The sequence below is a fragment of the Anticarsia gemmatalis genome, chromosome 21, assembly GCF_050436995.1.
Source record: "Anticarsia gemmatalis isolate Benzon Research Colony breed Stoneville strain chromosome 21, ilAntGemm2 primary, whole genome shotgun sequence".
NCBI lineage: Eukaryota > Metazoa > Arthropoda > Insecta > Lepidoptera > Erebidae > Anticarsia > Anticarsia gemmatalis.
In genome coordinates this window covers 5428374-5448887 of record NC_134765.1, presented here as the reverse complement: position 1 = coordinate 5448887, position 20514 = coordinate 5428374, and the positions used below count along the sequence as shown (strand labels likewise).

The 20514-nt window shown below is 33.7% G+C and overlaps 1 protein-coding gene across 2 annotated transcripts in view; it reads right to left on the bottom strand.

The window, feature by feature from the left end:
• ss (aryl hydrocarbon receptor spineless) overlaps positions 1-20514 on the bottom strand; it is a 115887-nt gene that overhangs the window by 47264 nt on the left and 48109 nt on the right. The window contains exon 2 of one of the 2 annotated variants that reach the window (XM_076128598.1): positions 10761-10951. The gene's annotated coding sequence lies outside the window, so the exon portion shown is untranslated. Of the gene's footprint in view, positions 1-10760; positions 10952-20514 lie in introns of those variants that run through there. The other variant, XM_076128597.1, reaches the window with a different exon arrangement.

Sequence of the window (20514 nt, the reverse complement as noted above, 5' to 3'; positions counted from 1 at the left end):
TTTGTTGACGGAAAATAGGGCGGTGACGGGCTCTTTTCTTTGTAGGTGCCTCAATAGTCATATACTTTTTATATGTATTTACTTTTTGAAAATTTTCTGTTTGATAGTGAAGGATTGATACAATTCTTTTACCACTCTCATATCTATTACCTTTCAAGTAATGTGTTCGAAAAAATCTTATAGTAAATCATGTAGCTAGTGTATGCAGCAGGCATTTTATTCATATTTAGCATTTTCCTTCACCGACAAAACGAAGCAAATAAATCTCTAAACAGAAAACCATTTAGCTTCACAAAGCGACAAGAAATACAAAAGTATTTAGTAAATTTTTCAAAGTTAAGCAAAGGTGAATAAAAGTTTATCGCAGGTCAAATAATTTAAGCTAGACACTGAATAAAGTTTTAAATTCATTTATTTTTCAGTCTGACAGTGATTTACTGAAACTTTCAGTATTGATTCTGAATTTTAATGAACATTTTGTTAGTGAATTTCAATTTATTCATCTTTGAAGGTATTTTGTAAAGGTATTTTTATTTTGTACAAACATAAAAATTGTACTCCTATGTAAGTACTGCCTATAGTTGAGTAGCCTGTAGTATAGTTGAGTACAGTCCTACATAAGTATTGTGAAAATTTTACACTATTTTTCAAAAGGTGTAAACGTAAAGGACTGTAATATTTCCTAGACCAGAAATTTATTAATCAAGATTTTGTATTTAGTACCACGAAGCATCGCAGGGCAACTGATCTGATTTACCTTAGTGGAATTCCAAAAATACTCATTCCCTAACCATTCCAAGGAACATACATGCCAAATTTTAGCTCCTTGCGTTTGATAGTTTCGGCTCTGCGATGTCTGTCTGTCACTCAATAACAGAAGAGTTTTATAATAGAAGATTATACAAAATATTATCTTCATGAATGTATGCTTACTAGATCCATATTATTCCACAGTCCTACTTTCTATAATATACTACAAATGAACAACAGTATAACGCAATATATCTATCCTTTTCTTTTATAAGAAAAACCGTTGAAAGAAAAACTGTAGGAACAATTTCCTCGGTGGTGAAGGCGAGCTTCGATGCATAGATTGTGTACAATGTTGCCTTATTTATATTTTATAAGTGCGAAGCGCAGGGCGGGCGGCCGCCGTCTCCGCCCTATTGTGTAGAGGGTGATGCTTTTTTGAGTTCGTAGTTTTTTAGGTTTTAATTCAGAATCATTGTTTTGTTATTTCATATTTTGTTCGGGTTATATGATGTGTAGAAATCCTAATTGTTTACGATTGTAGTACCTACACTGCACTTGTTGTATGGACAGAAGACACTAATCTTCTATTTGCAGACATTTTAAGATATTTGTGTATATAAAATAGTTATTTTGGAATGCTCATTTCTTGCAAGTCATCTATTGACAGCAAAGTTATTTATGTAATAAACGAATGTCAGTTAAACTAGACTACGTTTGCAGGTCATCTAGATTGTAAAACACAGCTTCAAGTGTATCATAGACCAGTATAACGAATATGAATGTTATAAAAAACATCATCCTATACAAGGCCAAGTGTTTACAATCCTAACGTACGCTGGTGTGCGTGAGTTGAAGGTTTTACGAGTTACGAGTTATTCCAACTCGTTAGACCTACTTACTTTCATACAAAGTGCCTTTTAATTTCATTATTATGTGCCAGTTCATAACGCTCATGGTTTTTGTTAAAGACTTTTGTTTAGATTTAAAATTTAATGTAAGTAAAGACTAAAATATTTTTTTGTTATGAATTAACACTGCAGAATACATTGTTAAACATTTTCATACATATTTGTAGCCTGTGTTTCACAGAAAGTACGAAAATATTATGAAAAGAAGCATGACATATTATATCTCAGTATAGAGTGGAAAGGGTTGGTAGCGACTTTGAGTCAGTTCTATGGTCAAAACTAGGAAAGCCACTATAAGAACATATAAATTTAATTTTAATTTTGTGTTACTTAAGAAATACTCAATACCGATATGATATTTAAAGTAGTTTATGGATAAAGTAACTAAAGCCATATTACTTTTCTTAAACGTTAGGTTACCTATAGATTTTATTATGATACTCTAAAATCCATACTAATATTATAAATGCGAAAGTAACTCTGTCTGTCTGTCTGTCTGTCTGTCTGTCTGTCTGTCTGCTACTCAATCACGCCTAAACTACTGAACCAATTTGCATGAAATTTGGTATGGAGATAGTTCGATACACGAGAAAGGACATAGGCTACTTTTTTCCCCGGGAAAATGACGCATTTCCCGGAAAAATTCAGGTTTCGCCACCGAAGTCGCGAATAATCAATATTATAATGACATTGAATTAACAAAATTCCGTTGTCATGGCAACAGTTTTAATGGCGGATATGCTTTAGCGCGAGTTATATGAGATATAAATAATTTTGAGAATATTTTTCGTGAAAAAAAGCATATTTTGTTGTTAAGAAATAATTAAGCTTTGTATTAGTAAAAAAAAATCATTCACGCGAGCGGAGCCGCACGGGTCAGCTAGTCTATCATAAAAGCCAAATTTTAAGGCTTTCTAGTACTGATAATATCAAAGATTAAGCCTTTAGATTATTAACTAGTAAATGTAAATAACTATAATGTAAACTTTCAAAATGACGGTTTAGTTATTGTTTAGTTTAAAAACTTTAGTACTTTTAAATAAACCTCTAGTTAAGTACTTAATCCGATTACTTGGAAATTATTTTTTTAGGTTGATTAATATCTTGAAAGTCTTTTAAAGCTTTTGTCGCAAAATATTTCAATATTTTCTTTTAATAGTAATATCCTTTTTTGTATCAGTTTTCAAATATGCAGAATATTTATTACGAAAAAAAACAAACACAAAATAAATGTTTAACGCTTTTGAAAAGCTAATTTCAAATTAACATTTGTTATAACCAGCAAAATCATAGGCATTATTGAATTTAGCAATATATAATTAATGGTTTGGTACCGCAATATTGAATTTGACACTATATTTATTGCTAAATTCAATAAAGCCAAACATAACTAATATTCTAATAATACTTCACAATGTCTAAAACCCAGCACAAAAACAGTATTATTGATCGTTCACATTAAGCCTCTTAAACAAATCCGACATAACATTTATAGTCCATTGAAATGTTACAATTTGAGGGCCGAATATTGCATTTCTTAGAGGACGCAATTTTATTTTTGGAACATGTAGGAGGGGTCAATAGAAGCTTAACTTGAAGTTTGTGGGGTCGCCACTTTTGTCCCCCGGCCGCCATCTTGGAAAAGGGGGTGGAAACGCTTTTTTCGCTATATCTCGGAAACTATGCGTCTTACAATAAAATTGTAAAAGTATAATTTGTAGCAATTTTTTTTGCCTACAAATATGTCTAATAACTTTTTGTCCTAAATTACCAATTAAAGAAGTTATAAGCAAAATAGTGAAATTTTTTTTACAAAAATTTTCTTTCCAAATCCGGTCTATTTCGGAGCGCTGTTACTGAGTTTCTAATTAATGAAATAAAAAAATTATATAAGGCAAAAATTTCCTCGAAAAATACTCTACAAGATTGGTCTGAGTTATTTTTTTTAAATTTATTCATATCAGCTTAGCCTTTTTTCCCAACTATGTTAGAGTCGGCTTCCAGTCTTACCAGATGCAGCTGAATACCAGTATTTTACATGGAGCGACTGCCTATCTGACATCCACAACCCATTTACCTGGGATATAAAACGATACCCCTGGTTAAGACTGGTTGTCCGACTTTCAAGCTTCTGAGTACTGTTAACGACTGTCAAATATCTTCGAAAATGACAGCCGGGACCCACAATTTAACGTGCCTTCCGAAACAGGGAGGAACTCGATATGTGTAAGATGGTCACCCATCCACAAAACAACCTTGGCAAGCGTGGCTTAACCTCAGAGATCCATCCGCGCGGCTGTCGCTAAAAAAAGTTATAGAGCAATAAAGAAAATAATTATAGAAAAAATTGCACTTTTTTGCTTATAACTTCTTTGATTGTTAATTTAGGGCAAAAAGTTATTAAACATATTTGTAGACAAAATAATTTGCTACAAATTATGCTTTCACAATTTTATTGTAAGACGCATAGTTTCCGAGATATAGCGAGAAAAGTGTTTCTACCCCCTTTTCCAAGATGGCGGCCGGGGGACAAGAGTGGCGACCCCACAAACTTCAAGTTAAGCTTCTATAGACCCCCCCTACATGTTCCAAAAATAAAATTGCGTCCTCTAATAAATGTAAATCTCATGTAACATTTCAATGGACTATTATTATCGCCAAGAAATTAATTTTCTATCAAGATATTATTTTTTATTTAGAAATCAATTACCGCGCGATAAGTGTATGACAAATTAACCTCTTTTACCTTAGAATAAAGTGTTTTTTTATGAAAAACAATGATGTATGATAAGGCCCTAATCAATCAAGCTTCGTGTTCGGAAAATGGACTGTGTAACCTTAATATGCCGTTGATGGTGCAGTTTTTTACTATTTTCGTTTCAAAATCGTTCGGTTTGCTTTGGTTTGGAATGAAAATTTTGTTTTTATAAGTTGATACAATTTTTATTTAAAGACATGGAGAAATATGTATTATTACTACATATTTTATCGTAAAAGGCATTCATTACCCTTCTTGTGAATAATTTTGTTCTGTGTGAAATGTCAAATAAATGGTAAATAGTTAGCTACTTTTTTAATTTCTATTGTGTTATTATTTAATGATATGATCATAAAACCAATAAAGCTTCAACCAGCTTTCAAATTCTTAAATGTAAGTTATATTATTGATATTACGTATGCATTTATGTTTGTAACTGCTTAACGCTGTAGTCTTCTTATGTATACTAGGGGTTTAAGTATATAATTTACGCCTTTTTATTTAGCCGGTGGTACATCGTTGTCCCACTGTTGGGCAAAGGCCGCTCCTATGGAATGCCCGAAATCAGAATCTCAGTCGCATATTCTTCTTCTATCCTCTTAAGATCCTGCCATCTTCTTTTCAGCGTTCATCGACTACATTGAGGCACCCATTTTGAAGCAAAATTCAATATTAAACTAAAACTACTCTACATCCGTTAAATCTCAAAGACTGAACATTAATTATCATAACTTACTTCATAATGACACACTTAGTTTTGCACTTGATATATTAAGCTACTAGGACATGCAACTTAGTTGCTAACTTGTGGCTTAAACATGCGAAATGTTAAACACTTGTATAAAACTTATTACTGGGCGTGTATGTGTTTAATAGACTATTATGTTTTTAATAACTTATTATTGTCCCTTTGGTTATTACTAGTTTCGTTTAATTTTGTTTCGTTAAAGACTACAATAGTCTTTGTGTGATCTTGTCTATAAATAAATTTTGTATAGTTTACAAAAAGCACTTGCTTACAAATAAACACATCTACATGTTAATTATACTTGATAGTCTTACGGCCAGTCTCTTCATCAATAGTAACACCAAAGTATAAGATAAAGCCAAAATTGATCGGAATATTTGTCATTTTTACTTTAGCCGTCACTTTTGATGAAGAAACTGGCCGTTTATAATAATCATTTACTCTCTTTGTTTAAGTTTAGTCTCCGTGATACATTTTCCTAATAATAATATTATTAGTAAGAAAAAAGCATTTTATTAAATTTTCTTTTCAGTTTCAGTTAAAACTTAGTAATGGTATACTTCACCTCGGTAATTTCTTACTAAGCTCTTAAAAGGCTAAAGTCTAAATAATGATTTGCTTTTTAAGACTTCACACCTTTAGAATAACTACTTGACTAAAACCACAAGTAAATGAACGAGGTCAAGTGTGTACCGTGTCAACACACAGGGTTCCGTAGGAAGCGTTTAGAAACTTACTGATCACAATTATTTGACTGCAACAATAACTTGTGTAAATTTCTAAGCTGTGTTTGAAAATAAATATTTTAGTGAAACCTAATATTTGATTGAATTTGGAAAGAACTCGATATCGTTACTGTCTGAATATTTTTCAAAGACAGCATTTCCTTTGTACGCAATCATTTTTCGCAAAATTAAATCTTGTTATTATATTTTCTTTATTAGTTGACATCGGCATCATATTTAGGGAAATCTGCAATGATACGAGTCCATATTGGAAGCTTATAATCATTATTTAAATTTGTTTTCAGTGTTTAGAAGTCCTTTTTTCTTTAACAACGGATTCCTAAAAAAGTCAACGGTATAACAAAATGTTGTGACTACAAAACTAAAGGTTCTTAGCCTTTATCAGATCAATTATAGTATACGTCGTTAGAGCAGCCTTCGGACCAACACGCCACGCCAAATTAGCTTTTAATACCTTTTTTATAAAGGTTAATATCGTTTATATAAGGTGCATGTGGTGACGGAAGTGTGGAGAAAATGTCGTGAGGCCTTTTGTTTGGGAATTGGGTTCTTATTGAAAGTGTATATGAAAGTTTTAGTTAACACGAGTACAATATTATTATAGGTAACGCTAGTTTTTAATCATAATTTCACGCGTGATGAAATATTTCTTGAGACAAGAAGAAATATTATGTTATCAGATATAGCGAAATCGTTTATTATCGTCTGACAACTTGGTAGATAACTTGGAATGCCCGATTTATTAAAAGTATAATCGTGTATGTCCAAAACAAAAAGCCGTAGCAAGCAGCCATCCGTCTAATGCACAAGCTCGCGAGTAAAGCACGTTGTAAATTATGTATCCCTTGCGCCCCTTGCATACAAGGCTCTGTACTAAATTGCCGGACTATAGTGACGAATTAACGGAATCGTCATCAATCGATTCAGCAATTAAGTCTACAATTTTCCTTGATCTCTTCTCTTTCTTATTATGCCTCAGTATTTTCTTAGAAACAAACCTATTATGCACAACCGAGAATTGCTAAGAATTACGAAATTATACCCATTCAAACAAACCTGAAAGTTATATGGAAAATAAAGTAGATAATAAGCTAATATAACCAAAAAGACATAAAAAGAAAAACTGTTCACTTTGCCAAGTTTTCCAACAATTCCAAACTGAACTTTATTCCGTAACCAGCTCGATAAATACTTGTCTGGATTGTTGGCCAGCGTTCTAATTCAGTCCAGACCAGCGACACATCACTAACGAACTAGCTGGAAAACATCGTGTTCTCAGAACACCATGGAATTTAATTACTAGAGAAAATACTAGGAAATAGCTGTTAGATTTTTTGTTTCGAAATTGGATTTTGTAGAATCGTTGTTTTAAAGTTTAAATCTAAGTTGATAATAACTATGGAATATACTAAAGTTCTAGCAGTAAGTAGCAGCCATATTGTGTTGATATTAATAGGAACGTTCTACCACGTTACGTTACCTACGTTAAATTCCTTATTCCGATTAAGTTTTGACCAGATTTCGAATACAAAATGTTCTGCTCCTATAGCTGGATATTGGTTATCTTTAGCAGTAACAGACTATCTTTGTATATAGGTCAATTTGAGCTGAATATGGGTATATAGCCTGTAATACTTAGAAAGATCCCAGAAGATAAGCAATCTTTTTTAAACACCACATCTTTGTGTGACCACATTGGTCACACAAAGATCGTGGACCGTTGGAAAAGTAAAAATATAAGTTTCTAAAATTAAAACAAACCTCATAAAAATCACCTTAACTATCCCATACTACACTCTATAAACCCCTCCCTTACGAAAAATTCCGCTTTTTTATTTAATGGTTGTTTTTATGAAGGCTATAGCGATTTCCCATCAATAAAGTACAGTTTGCGCGGTAAATTAGCATCAGGTCGATAGTCTCTTCCGTACGAAGCACGGCCCGGCACCATCCACGTGTTTACTTTGTTATAAATAGATATATTATACATATATTGTGTAGCGATTTTTGGTGGCGAGTGTACTAGGGTGCTCTTGCTCTATTACCTTTAACCTATCTTTGATAAGAATTAGGATAGTACACTAGGAAATATAAATTCTTTTGAAGTAAAAGTTACTAATCAATCTGTGTCTGTTATTTTACTTAAGCTTTCACCTAGACATTGATTTTTGTTATAATAGAATCTAGAACTTTTCTACTAACAATTACAAAAGGTACAGAAAGTAACTAACTATATAATTCAACATATCAGTTATTTGCATAAGTAGATAAAGATTGCCAGCAAAATTAAACGCAGAAGCCAAAAGTGTTGCCATAAATAAAATCTCGAGAAAGCAAGATGGATGACAAGATATAAAGTTACATGAAAAATTAACTTTTCAACGGCATTAATCATATATTATGATAGGTACTGAGAATATACCCATATAATTTACAAGCTACCGGTACTTGAAAGTTTTTTTTATCCTATGCCAAAGTACCCCGCGGAGTAAGGCCGAAATCGTTTCGAATCGATATAACTGCTGTAATTGATGCTTCAACAATCGATTTAATTAGAATTATCGGTACTTTTTAATGTACTGTTGGGGAGAAAAGTGTTTAAAAAAATTACGATCAAAGATGTAACTAATATTAAACTTCTTATGCTTACCGGGGTTTATCGTTTATCTTTTGGGTATATAACGTTTTTTTTAATTTCATGGCAAGTAAACCCCAAATAACGAATCATGTTAACATTTATCTGTACAAATATTAAAGGTTTTGCAAAATTATTTACAGTTTGAACAAGTTATAAAATAAGTCTCAAATTTGATCCCGAAACTTTCACTTGGGGGGTAAACGTTGGATATTGGAAAAGTAAACATAACTAAATTATCCTAAATGTATTCTACCGGGACGTCAAACAATATTCCCAAATTTTCACGTTCCCTATAACCCACTATATTTGTAATTTACTTCCAATACACACAATCAAAGGAAGGGTGTATGGGCTCCACGGGTTATAAGTTAGAGGGGGGCCCCCACCATAACGTGTCAAATTTAATGGCGGCAATAATATCAATGCATTGGGGATTGTGAATATAATAGAACAGGTTATTGCTACCCGATTTTGTGAAAAAGAGGGCAATGGTTTTAGCCTTTGTGTTGTCAAAATTTCAAGCTTAAGGTAGCAATTGATTTCTAGGACTAAAAATACTCTACGGATACACTAAAATCTATCTTTGAAGATAGCCAGGCTTTCGAGCCAAGTTTAAGGTTTCTACTTTGACATCAAGATGACCAATTTCCGAAAGTTTAGCACATTCTGAGAGAAAACTTTTGAGTCGAATAGAACACTAATATTATTGCATTATGCAGATTTATTATATTTTTTAATAAATTTCCCTCAATTTCTCCAAAACCACTTGTCTCCACAACGATACACAATCAAAATATACTATACACGTCGTCGATCCCTTAAACATACGACAGTGTACAATAAAACATAGCGGCGGCACCCCCACTGATTTTTATATCTCAGACTCACTGAATAATATTATAAGCTTGTTCATAACTCAGTACATACGGATACCTACCAGCCCTTCGACGTTTTGTCACGATTTACGAGAGCAATTAATTGAAAGTATTTGGTTTTGTGTAACGGATTTAATAAGGTTAAGGGATTTTAACAAGGTCGGTGATGGATGGGTGGCCATTATGAATAAGAGGAAGTTTCGAGGTTCCGAAAGTTAACTTTAGATACAAATTATGAAATTAGCTGATTTGATCTCTAAAGGCAACTTAAACTCATCAACTCATTAGTGTTTGTTATTTCTTGAAGAAAAATGATAATAAACAAACTAATTAAACGAAATGCTATAATTAATCATTTAGAGGACCATATAATACAACAGTTTTAAACATTTGAAATTCAGTGACGATTAAACAGTTTTGTGAAAATGTTCAAAACTATCAGACTTTTCAATATTTTTTTTATCTGTTTCCTATGCAATGAAAAACCTTCTGCGATTTAATACACAATACATTGTCTACAATGCTCCTGAAATATAGCATCGAGTATCAAAACAAAAAGGCAAGTTCAAGTTGTATTCAACACTGTAGCTACCACCAGAATATTACGTTGCAACTGTACTAGATTACTCTAAAGCACATCTAAACAACATCGATTACATCAAAATCGAATGCGAGTATCGATTCCAGAGAATCGAGAACTCGGTGAGACGGCACATATATTAATACGTTGTAGAGTGCAATAAAATTGGCTGACAGCGTTAAATTAGTGTCGGGAAAGGCATTTATAAGTAATCGAATACATCGGTATGCAGGGATCGATTCTAAGATCCGATTTATTAAATTTTGCTTCTTGTGCTCGGCTTTATGTGGATAGACTTGTTGTTTGTTTCGCGTTTTTGCTTTCTTTGTTTTAATAATGTCGTAGATATCGTGTTCATTTTTAAACTGTATGATTTTAAATGAGTCTGCTGCAACTTCACAAACTACATATTGTGCCAAGGTGATAAATGAGTTATTTCATTTTTTATTAAAGCTGAATAACGACGCGTCATTGGTAAATTTCTACGTTGTTACTTGAGCGCGACATTTTCTTCTTTCGACGTAATTTTTACCAATTGTAAGTCTATTCGCTGACACACAGTTCAGTGGTTTAAAAAATCGAAAATAAATATTATAACATTATGTCTCCTTGCTGAGTCTATCGGAGTTCGGGCACAGCAATGTCTGCCGGGTCCGCTAGTGTAATCTTACTTAGAAATCCCCGAAATTTGCTGAAATATGCTATGCATAAAAATACACACACCAAACTATATAGGTATTATTCAATATCTTACCTTGAAAGTAGCTCTTAGTCCGTAGATAGCTGACGGACAGTCTAAGGATGGAGAGTCTGTCGAGTTTGCTGAGGATATTCTGTTCGAAGGGCAGCAAGGAGGCCAGGGTGTCCAGCTCGGCGTTGAGTCTCTCACGGTGCCTCTTGCTCGGGTTGCTCTTCGTGACGCCGTCTTTTGAAGGCGGTTTGATGCTGTGGAAAGAAATCTGGGTTAGTAATAGAAAAAGGATTGCACAAAGATTTTTTTATGTGAAATAAATAAGAACTAATGTTGTATCGCGGGGACTTCAACAATCAACGATCAATTTAATGGCATTATTTATGGATCTCAGTAATATATTTGTTCCGTGTGAGATTCGCGCCCAAGGACCCCGCGCTTTGTAGAAGCGTAGTGACTTCTTTACCCACTAGGTTACATAGGTTATCAAATAAAAAATAATGATCAGGACTAATAAATACTGAAGCCACAAATCATATCTAATATTAAATCATATAACTATTCTATACTTGCCGCTTTAACACCAGAGTGTACAGAACACGGAGAAACCAATACATAATCTTAAACTGTCATTACTTATTACATAATTGAAGTAACTTGAAATATGTTTCCGGCTTAGCAAATATACATTATAAATAGACAGCTATAGTATTAGTCACTGTAATTAACGTTTTGCTCTCAGCAAATACTTGTTACAGATGATATATCATATATTTTACTGCTTCTACTGTGTCTAAGAGTCATATTATAATCCGGTAATACATAAGCATCTCCTGCCGTCTTATGTACGGAGGGGCAATTTCCTACCACTATCTATTATCGAGTAACTGGAGAAAATGAATAAGCGCATCTTAGAGTAACTGTCGTCACGTAATTTAGTTGTCAATATCCTACTCAATTATAAATCTAAGGATTAAGAAATTTGCGGTTTATATTTGCTTCTTCTGCAAACATACTATTGTTAAAAGAGAAAAGATCAATCAATTGATCAGATTTTAATTATGATTCAAGTTATACACCGGAGAAACGAGACAATTATGGTTACCTTTTTTAGTCTTTTAAAAACAAGGTACTATTCTACGTCCACAAATGTAATTCAATGCAAAAGACCCAAGTGCTTCCTTTCAAATGCGTTTTGTTACGTTAATTCACCCCAAAAGTACGAGTTACTAAATAAACCTGTCCCCTCACATCGTCTATATCAAGCCGTCATCAAAAAAACAGCACACGATTTCTAAAAAACGTAGGTAAGCACAATAACTAGAAGCTTGCCCCTTATCCGCCCGCATAAGTTATGCTAACTAGTTGTGTCGCGTGACCTGCCTTGGGACCAATGCTACCGTTACTGTGACGTGTCATTTTCTACTCAAATGAATGATCAAGTGTGGTACTTGGGGTTTGGGTAGTTTTGGGACTATTTTTTGGGTATATTTACATTTTGAAACATGTACAGCCACAATATTCCTATTTATAGTATTGATTTAGTAGATATAACTTTAAAATTAATAAAAAATCCAGTAAAAATTATGGTGATTTTTTGTCTGTAACAAGGGGTCAAAAGTATACCTTTCATAATCTAAAAAGGAATGGTAAGGAGGGGAAAAGTTCATCAACTCCCAATCAAGGAATAAGAGCAGAATAACTGATCCATTTAGATTTCAATTAGACTTTTCCTGAAACTCGACCTAAGGCGGTAGGCGTAGTCGTAGGCTCGTAAATATAAAACTTCTAAGATAAAATATTAAAGTTACGTTCAAGCAATCAAGTGCGATTATTCCTCGCATTTTCTATGAAACACGTTTCATTACAGAACACGTACTTATAATTATGTAAATAGCAAAAATACAGATTACATTGCGACTTTGAAAGGATGTGTGATTGGCGGATATTTATAGACCTATGTAGTTATAATTGCTAGGATTATGTATTTACTGAAGGTAGATGGCGGAATGATTTAGACGCGTTCCTAGATGGATGGCCAGGCCAGGCCATAAAAAAATAACGGCTGAATAACCGAAGAGGAGCCCTGTGCCCAGCATTGGGACTTGGATCAGACACAATAGTAACAGCTAGTTAAATATAGTAATCAAACAAGATACTCCGAAAAGAGGTTAGTGATGGACTTAAAAGCTTTTAGTTAGTCTAACCTGTCTCATTGACCTTTAAAGTTCGAGTTCACTGTATTTTCAGAAACCTTTAAAATATTGGTAAATATGTCAGTTTTGTAGGAAGTGTAGGAACTAATCAGCTCTGATCTCTCTCTTTTGTCATTACTTCTCATTACATAATCAAACAATCTGATCATTTTAAATCAATTTCATATACCAATAAGTTACAATTTTTAATTAGAATGTAATTTATTTAAATTAGTACATTGTTTAATGCGTTATAAGTTATTTGGTTGCGTTATTTGTTTTTCTATAATTTGTTTATGAGACTCCGCTGCATTAGTTTAACTTAAATTAGTTACGGAACAGCGACATTCGTAGAGTCGACACTTTATGTAAAAGTTAATTTGGATTTTTGAATAGTTTATTTTTTCTTCTTATGGTTCGAATTTATAATTTTTGTCATGAAAATAAAATGAGACCTAGATGTTTCCACAACCTCCTTTAAAAGAAACTGCAAGTAAAAATGTAGAAATTTCTGGTGCGTATAATTTTTTAAGTTTAAAAAATTACTGGGTTTCATAATTATTTCGTTTAAAATTTTAGATGAATTGAAAATTTATGAGCGACTAACGTGCTTCTCTAGTTAGGTAGGTGTACAAAATTTTAGGTAATACATTTATCAGTAATCGAAGTAACCGTATCACAGCCTTTTAACAACCAATTAAAATCGTCATGACTCTACTCCACAGCTCTCTGTATCTACCACAAATTATAAATAGTACATAAGTCATCGCCGCCCGTCGTTTTTGTTGATTTATTCAAACGTTTGTATCAAACGGCGCGCGCACAGCCCTTTGATATAACTCCAATACAATTTGTATTCATACACTAAGATTTTAACAAATGATTCTCAACTCTATCTTAAACACAATAAAGTAGATTATTGTACGTAGTTTTAAAGTGCAAGTGTCAAATAAATCAATGACCGATTATTTCTATAAATTGTAACTCGATTAAGTTATAATCGATCGTCGATTGTGGCAAGTATTTGTGGTTAATATACATTGTAGACGGTTTTTTCTCGTGTGGTTACGGTTTTGTTGTACGGTTACGGTTTTTTTAATTGTTGACAAATTACCACGGTGTCGAAATGGGAATTGAGTGTTGATTTATTCCAGTTCGTTATGCGGTTCATATTATTGGTTTAAGTGGTTAACTTTATATGAAGCATATTACTAGAGGTAGTTAATGCAATGTCGAAATGGAAACGGATATTTTGTTCGATAAATATTAACGTATTTGGAAATTTATCATCATCATAAAAATTATCATTTGTACATATTGGCTTCAGGTATTTCAGTGCCGTCTAAACACGTTTCATTTACGGGGTCACAAGCGAAAATGGAGTCCAAACAAAGCTCCGTGCATTCCGTGCAAGCTTTTAGTAGCAAGCAATAGGTTTACACGCATAGTGCAGCACGGAGACGCTGAACTCAAATACAATTCACTAACTACGTTACTTCAACATAGAAGACAGTCAACAAGAAAGTGGTTTGTTTCACATCATCTGTTGACAACTATCCTCCGAGTGCTCTAGCCATCAAGCAGACCATCACAAAACCTCTTAAACTACGTCACACGGTGTAAAGTGACGTCATCGCCAATTACGCAAGTCAGGCAAGAACAGTAGGGACATCTAGTGAATGAGTGGTGAAGGTTTTCGTGCCGACATGCGAGCCCGTTGTCACGCATATAACGAAAACGATACTAGCAGGTCACGTAAACTATTTTTAGAGGTTGTCTTAGTAAGCACGGAAGATCTGTTGAACACCTGTTTTGATCTAGCTGTCTGTTTTCTAAGTAAACAAGCCTGGGTATAAGAGCAGGTAGAATGAAAATTGAGGGTCATACTTTTTGAACATGGGCTTAAAAGCTAACTAAAATACAATCAAGTCTACAGTATAGTCCGTCCATTAAGTCTTTATTTCGACTTGCTGGAGATATGAGGCAAGACTTTGATAAAGTCCCTAGTAATTTTATTCATGAAGGAGCTTCAATAGCTCCAATAGAGTAGAGGGCAACTTAAAAATTCAAATTTAAATTCTGTCATTTCATTTTTCAAACAGTCATTTCGTCGCAAGTTTTCTATGTAATGAGATTATGTTGTTTCTTGCTAAGTGTCTCAGAGTCCTAAACGTAAGGTAATTCTAGGCCGGCCGTCGGGGTTTCTCTCGCGACTTTGTAGAGTACGTTTTGTAAGTTAGAAAAGCTTTAGACGATTAAATATTGCACTTATTTACTTTCAAATTAATTAGATTGTTCATTTCTATTATTTTTTTAAATTATATTTCGTGAAGATCTTGGAAAATAACGATTTTGTCGGTTACGTAGTAATTTCAACAGAACTTTCTGTATAGAAGAACAGTCTAGTCTGCTGCAAATTCTTAACAAATATGTTTTGTACAACTTGGTTTCTGGAATCGATTACAATACATGTATTTCAATAGAAAACTTAAAAACCAAATAGATTTCAGAGTACTTTTTGTCTGCTTTAGTTCAATACAAGTCAAATGATTGCTACTGCATTTAGTCTAGAGGTCAACCACCTCAAGATTGCTTTGATACCGATTCAAATCGTTTAAGTTGTATACAAAACGAAGTAAGCAGCGTTTTCACATATTTACGTGTAATTTTGTTTGAGCTCTAACGAACATTTAATAGGAGCTGTTTATACCGTTTTGATGCGTAACCGGTTAGTAAGACTTTAAAAGATATAATATAATAATATGACTACGTTTTTCTCAAATAGAGGCACTTAATCTATTCGCAGAAAGAGACCATAAGTTATTTGTATTTCGCCAAAATAACTTATGCTATTTTACGGGTCAGGACAGCACTTTCAGTTTGCAAAGTAAGCCTGTATCCTTTAACACCTTTGCATCTGGCCTCTAAATATAAGACAACCATGACATCTCACCAGTGCAATTTGGAAAACTTGCACCCCTAACAGTTGCCGTCTTTATCCTCGTGATGTCTTTGATTCGTGACCTCGTGGTTTGTTAAAAAAATCCTTCTGTTTCATGTTTGTCAAATCATAATGGAATGTTATAAGTAAAACCAAAGTAAGTAGCCCAAAGTCAGCAAACAAATAAAATTCACAGAACCTAGGTTGATAAACCTTAATTTTTCGCATCTCACGCTTTTAGCATGCCTCAACAGTCAATCAAAAAATTAATAAAATTTCTTCGCCATTTTGTTTTCCATAGTAACAAATTTATAATCATCGAAAAGCGTACAGCGTATAATTAATTTACGTTATTATAACGAAAATTCATACATACAGATTTTTTATATTATCGTTTTTTAATTGTATAAGTAAATCCATTGTTTCTGCTACGCTAGGCTTTGCAATGTAATCTTTAATAACCCATGGTGTTTGGTTTTGATAGAAATGTTTTTTTTTCAATTATGTATTCGTCACGTGTCTCTTGTGAAGTTACTGTTGTATTTTGGTTCCCAGGTTTTGATTTGAGTTTAAAACCAGTTGCATCTGTCATTCATTAGTTGCAGATAACGTTTATTGGTCATCACAATTATTGGTATGATTTATTAATTAATCGTCAGTTCTCGCCTTTTTATTCCCAGACCACTTTTGGAAGAATATTAAGGAAGTTTATGTGTGCCCTGTGTCTGCGCTTGCAGGTGATAGGCTTTACTAACAAGTGAGATGCATTTATATAAATTACAATGATATCGCTGCTCCAGTCAGCCTGCGACCATGGCGAGTGCAACCTACGCCGAAACGTTAGGCATTTTAAGGTAAAATCCGTGTTCGCGTTAATTCCCGTATTCTATTATATATTAAACATGCAACGCGAGAGTTTAAAAGTTAAAATTACAATGAGTCGCGAAAAAGATTTCAAATTAATTTAATTTATATGTCGTCTAAGTCAATAAGTCACTAAGACTTATATGTTTTAGTTTCAATAACTTTGTAGGATCTTTATACAAACACAAAAAGATCTTGATTACAATATAGAGTCTGTATTACAGATAATATATTATTATGATTATTATAATACACAAAAACAATATCATACACATGTTTAATATGTTTTTAATAGTATAATTCAATTACATATCCAATGTCGAATAACATTTTGATTATCATAACGTGCGTATGCGTCAGCTAACAAAAAAACACACAAGAATAAATAGATTGTTTGTCCGTTTGTATGTTATAAAACCTGAATGTAACAGAGTAAATAGTTACCAACAATATCTTGGCAGAATATTGAAGCAGACTGACAAATTGCAGGACAAAAAAATACTACACAGAAAATCACGCCTTCTTCCTATAGGGGTAGGAAGAGACCAGGGAACGCCACTTGGTACGGTTTCTACAAATTTCCTTTGCTGCAGTAATAAATATAAAAATTTACTACTGTTGACTAACGATATTATTTAGTGCAATTATGTTGTATTCTACATAATAATACACTCTGATAGCTTAACAAAGGAACTGTACAATTTATAACCACAAATTCATAAATTAGTACCCTGTCTCATTCCTACCTAAACTATTCATAGGAAAGCTGGCCAAGAGGTGACCACCAAAAACAGCGCCATAGGTAATTAATATTCATTAAAATTAATAATAGCAACCTTCACTATTCACTTTCTTAACCCTCAAATTTCAAAGTACACCCGTCTAAAACGACTAGTCAACTCAAAAAAGCCACTTCCTACGTCACAAGCTATGTTTACAAATGTGGAGTGGTCTGCTCTATAATTATAAATATATTAGAAAGGTCGGCGGACGGGTTAAGGCCGTACGCCTTTGTTTTAACGCCGAGTTTTTTTGAGTGATAGTTTACTGCGGGTTCAGATCCTGGACATACAGTTGGGACGAAGCTTATGCATAAATATAAACTCTCTATTACTTTCTTATTTCTAGGCATGAGTCTCCTGCCGTAATGTTAGAGGAGGAAGTTGCAAAAGTCCTTATACTGCCTACATCGTGGCAGTCACATTCGATCAAGTTATTTGTCGCAGTTGATATGAAGCGGCGTTTACTTGTACAAGTTTACTTGTACAAGTAAACGCCGGATACTGGTAGCCATCCACAGTTAAGTCTACCGGACGCCGTATTAAGACGACACACTGTTGAAATTTCTACATGTGGTTGGTTATGAAGAGTCGAAATCGTTCAAGTTGCCCAAAGGTTTTTGAATTTAAGATCGATTGTTCATAAGCTAATCTATTACGACTAAGTCTTCCATCTATTTGCTGTCCTGCAAGAAGTTGATTATCACAATGACCGTTAATTGACAGCTGCGGAACCACAAAAGGCGTCTTCATTAGTTAAAACATATAATGCCTATGAAACTTTAACATGATATTTTTCAAACTAGAGTTTAATTTCCACCTTTACTTTTTCTTTATAAGAAATAATTCTCGCATTCACCCCTAAGCTTATTAACAGGTTCATTGTCTTAAGTTATTTTCTGTTATTACTTGTTCTATTACATCATAAGCAGTTACACGTATCTTGTTACTTTTTACAGTCATAGAAATAAAGGGGTGTATTTCACTCGTCCGATCCATTCAATGAATTGTCAGTGGTGGGACAGCTAACATTGGCGCCAGATGTCCTATGTCGGGGCAGCCTTACGGCTCGCAAAGTCCAGCTTAGTTGCTATCAAATAATAGTTGGTAAAGTATAGGTACAGAATGAGTCGGTTCCCTATATTGGTTAGCGATATGATGCTCACGATACCAATGCTTTAGTAATAAAAAAGACCTAGGTATCGTAAATTAAGTCTACTTCTTTCAGAGAACCATCAGCGTAATAATAACTGTTATTTTCCTATACATAACGTCGATCCAATATGATATAACAGTTTTCACAGTCATAACTCAGACGAAACAGTTAACTTCTCATCTGAACCTTGAAAGAAGCAAAGAAAAACACACGTCGAGTATGTATTACGAGAAAAATTGTAGGAAAACGCTCATTGTGCTGAAGGCTATGCGCAATCAACCACAAACTATGGTATTGGCATACTTAATTTTACCTGGCACACATGCTCATCCAACTTCAACGTAAAACCAACCATGCGATTTTAATTCCTAATTTCTGAACATTACAATTGAAATTCCAATGAACACTTAAACGCACTTAAGACTTTTTGCCAACATTTTTTTCGGCGTTCCAAAAAGTTATAAACGTCGATTTCCATTCAATGAATATAGACTTTATCTTAACGAGTTAAGGTTGAATTACAAACGCCATTAAAAAGATGAGTTGCTACGTCCTAAATCTTACGAATTATTCAATTACAGCTCATCTATTGTACGAAGAATAATTTTTTGTTTGAAAATATTATATAAGTAGGTATTTAATAAGGACACAGGTATAAAGTTTTTATTGACGTTCATAATTGGCACCGATTGTTTTGTTTAAACCTCTTTTAATTGCGCACACGCAGTTACTTGATAGATCATAAATCAAATAGTTTTTTTGTGTGAGAAAATGTTAGTTTACAGCTTAGTAATTGATCTGCTAACATGGAGAATGCATCTATTGATTTCATGAGAATCAAGGGTGTTATGGAGAAAGGCTGATAAAGTCACACCTGCACTCCAATATGACAAGCAGAAGTGACTGAGAATACTCCCATTGCATTAAGCTCTTAGAAAGATATTGATCCGAGAGTTAATTTCCAGTTGGCGTATGAAAACAAATTTTAAAGGCAAATGTTTCGTTTGTTTCCTATAAATATGTATAGCACTTTCTACGGGTGATAATTTGTTGAGTCTCTAAATAAAACGAGTTTATACCTTCATAATACAATACAGTCCTTCTTGCTTTATGATAAATCCACGTGAATATTTGCTAAAACCCACACGGAACATAGTCTCATATATCATTGCAACTGCCCCTCATAATAATGTTGACATACAACCGTGATTGCTACAAATCGTCGCAATTTGCTACAATTGAAGCAGCAGCAAATAGATTCGTCATTACCCTCCATTGATACAGAATGAATTATTACGGTTATGGAAAAATGGTCGCAGAACATAAATTGTTTAGAAATGTCAGGTTTGTCGAAACCCGTTAAGCTGTTCATGTTTTAAGTCCGAGAACTCTAGCTACTAACGGCTGAATTCTAGATAACTTCGTCCATAGAACCAGCGTTCAAAACGGTCCACCCACTAGCAACCTGTACTTATCCGTTAGTGAAACAGTCAGTTTTAAGGATTTCGTACAAAATTAAATACAGGGGACCTTAATAAAAGAAGCGATCAGTGACTCTAGTGTAAAGATTATTTCAGAGCAAATCAAAACACATGACAAACACAATCAAAGGAATCGGAGACAACCAGTCATAAGAGATATCTTATTACTAGTTGTCTTCGATTCTACTTTATATCTACTTTTGTGGATGTTGGACATATTTTCTTCTTTTCCTTCTTTTTTTTTTCAGTACATTGTAACACGTTACATAAAAGCAGCAATGTATTGAATAGCGACCGTCGCATTGACACTAGTTGTCAACTGAGATACGTGAGAATCCCTCAGGACCTAGGCCTAAAGCTTGCATGGCAACCGTTTCAACCGTTTGTCGCTACAGTTATCC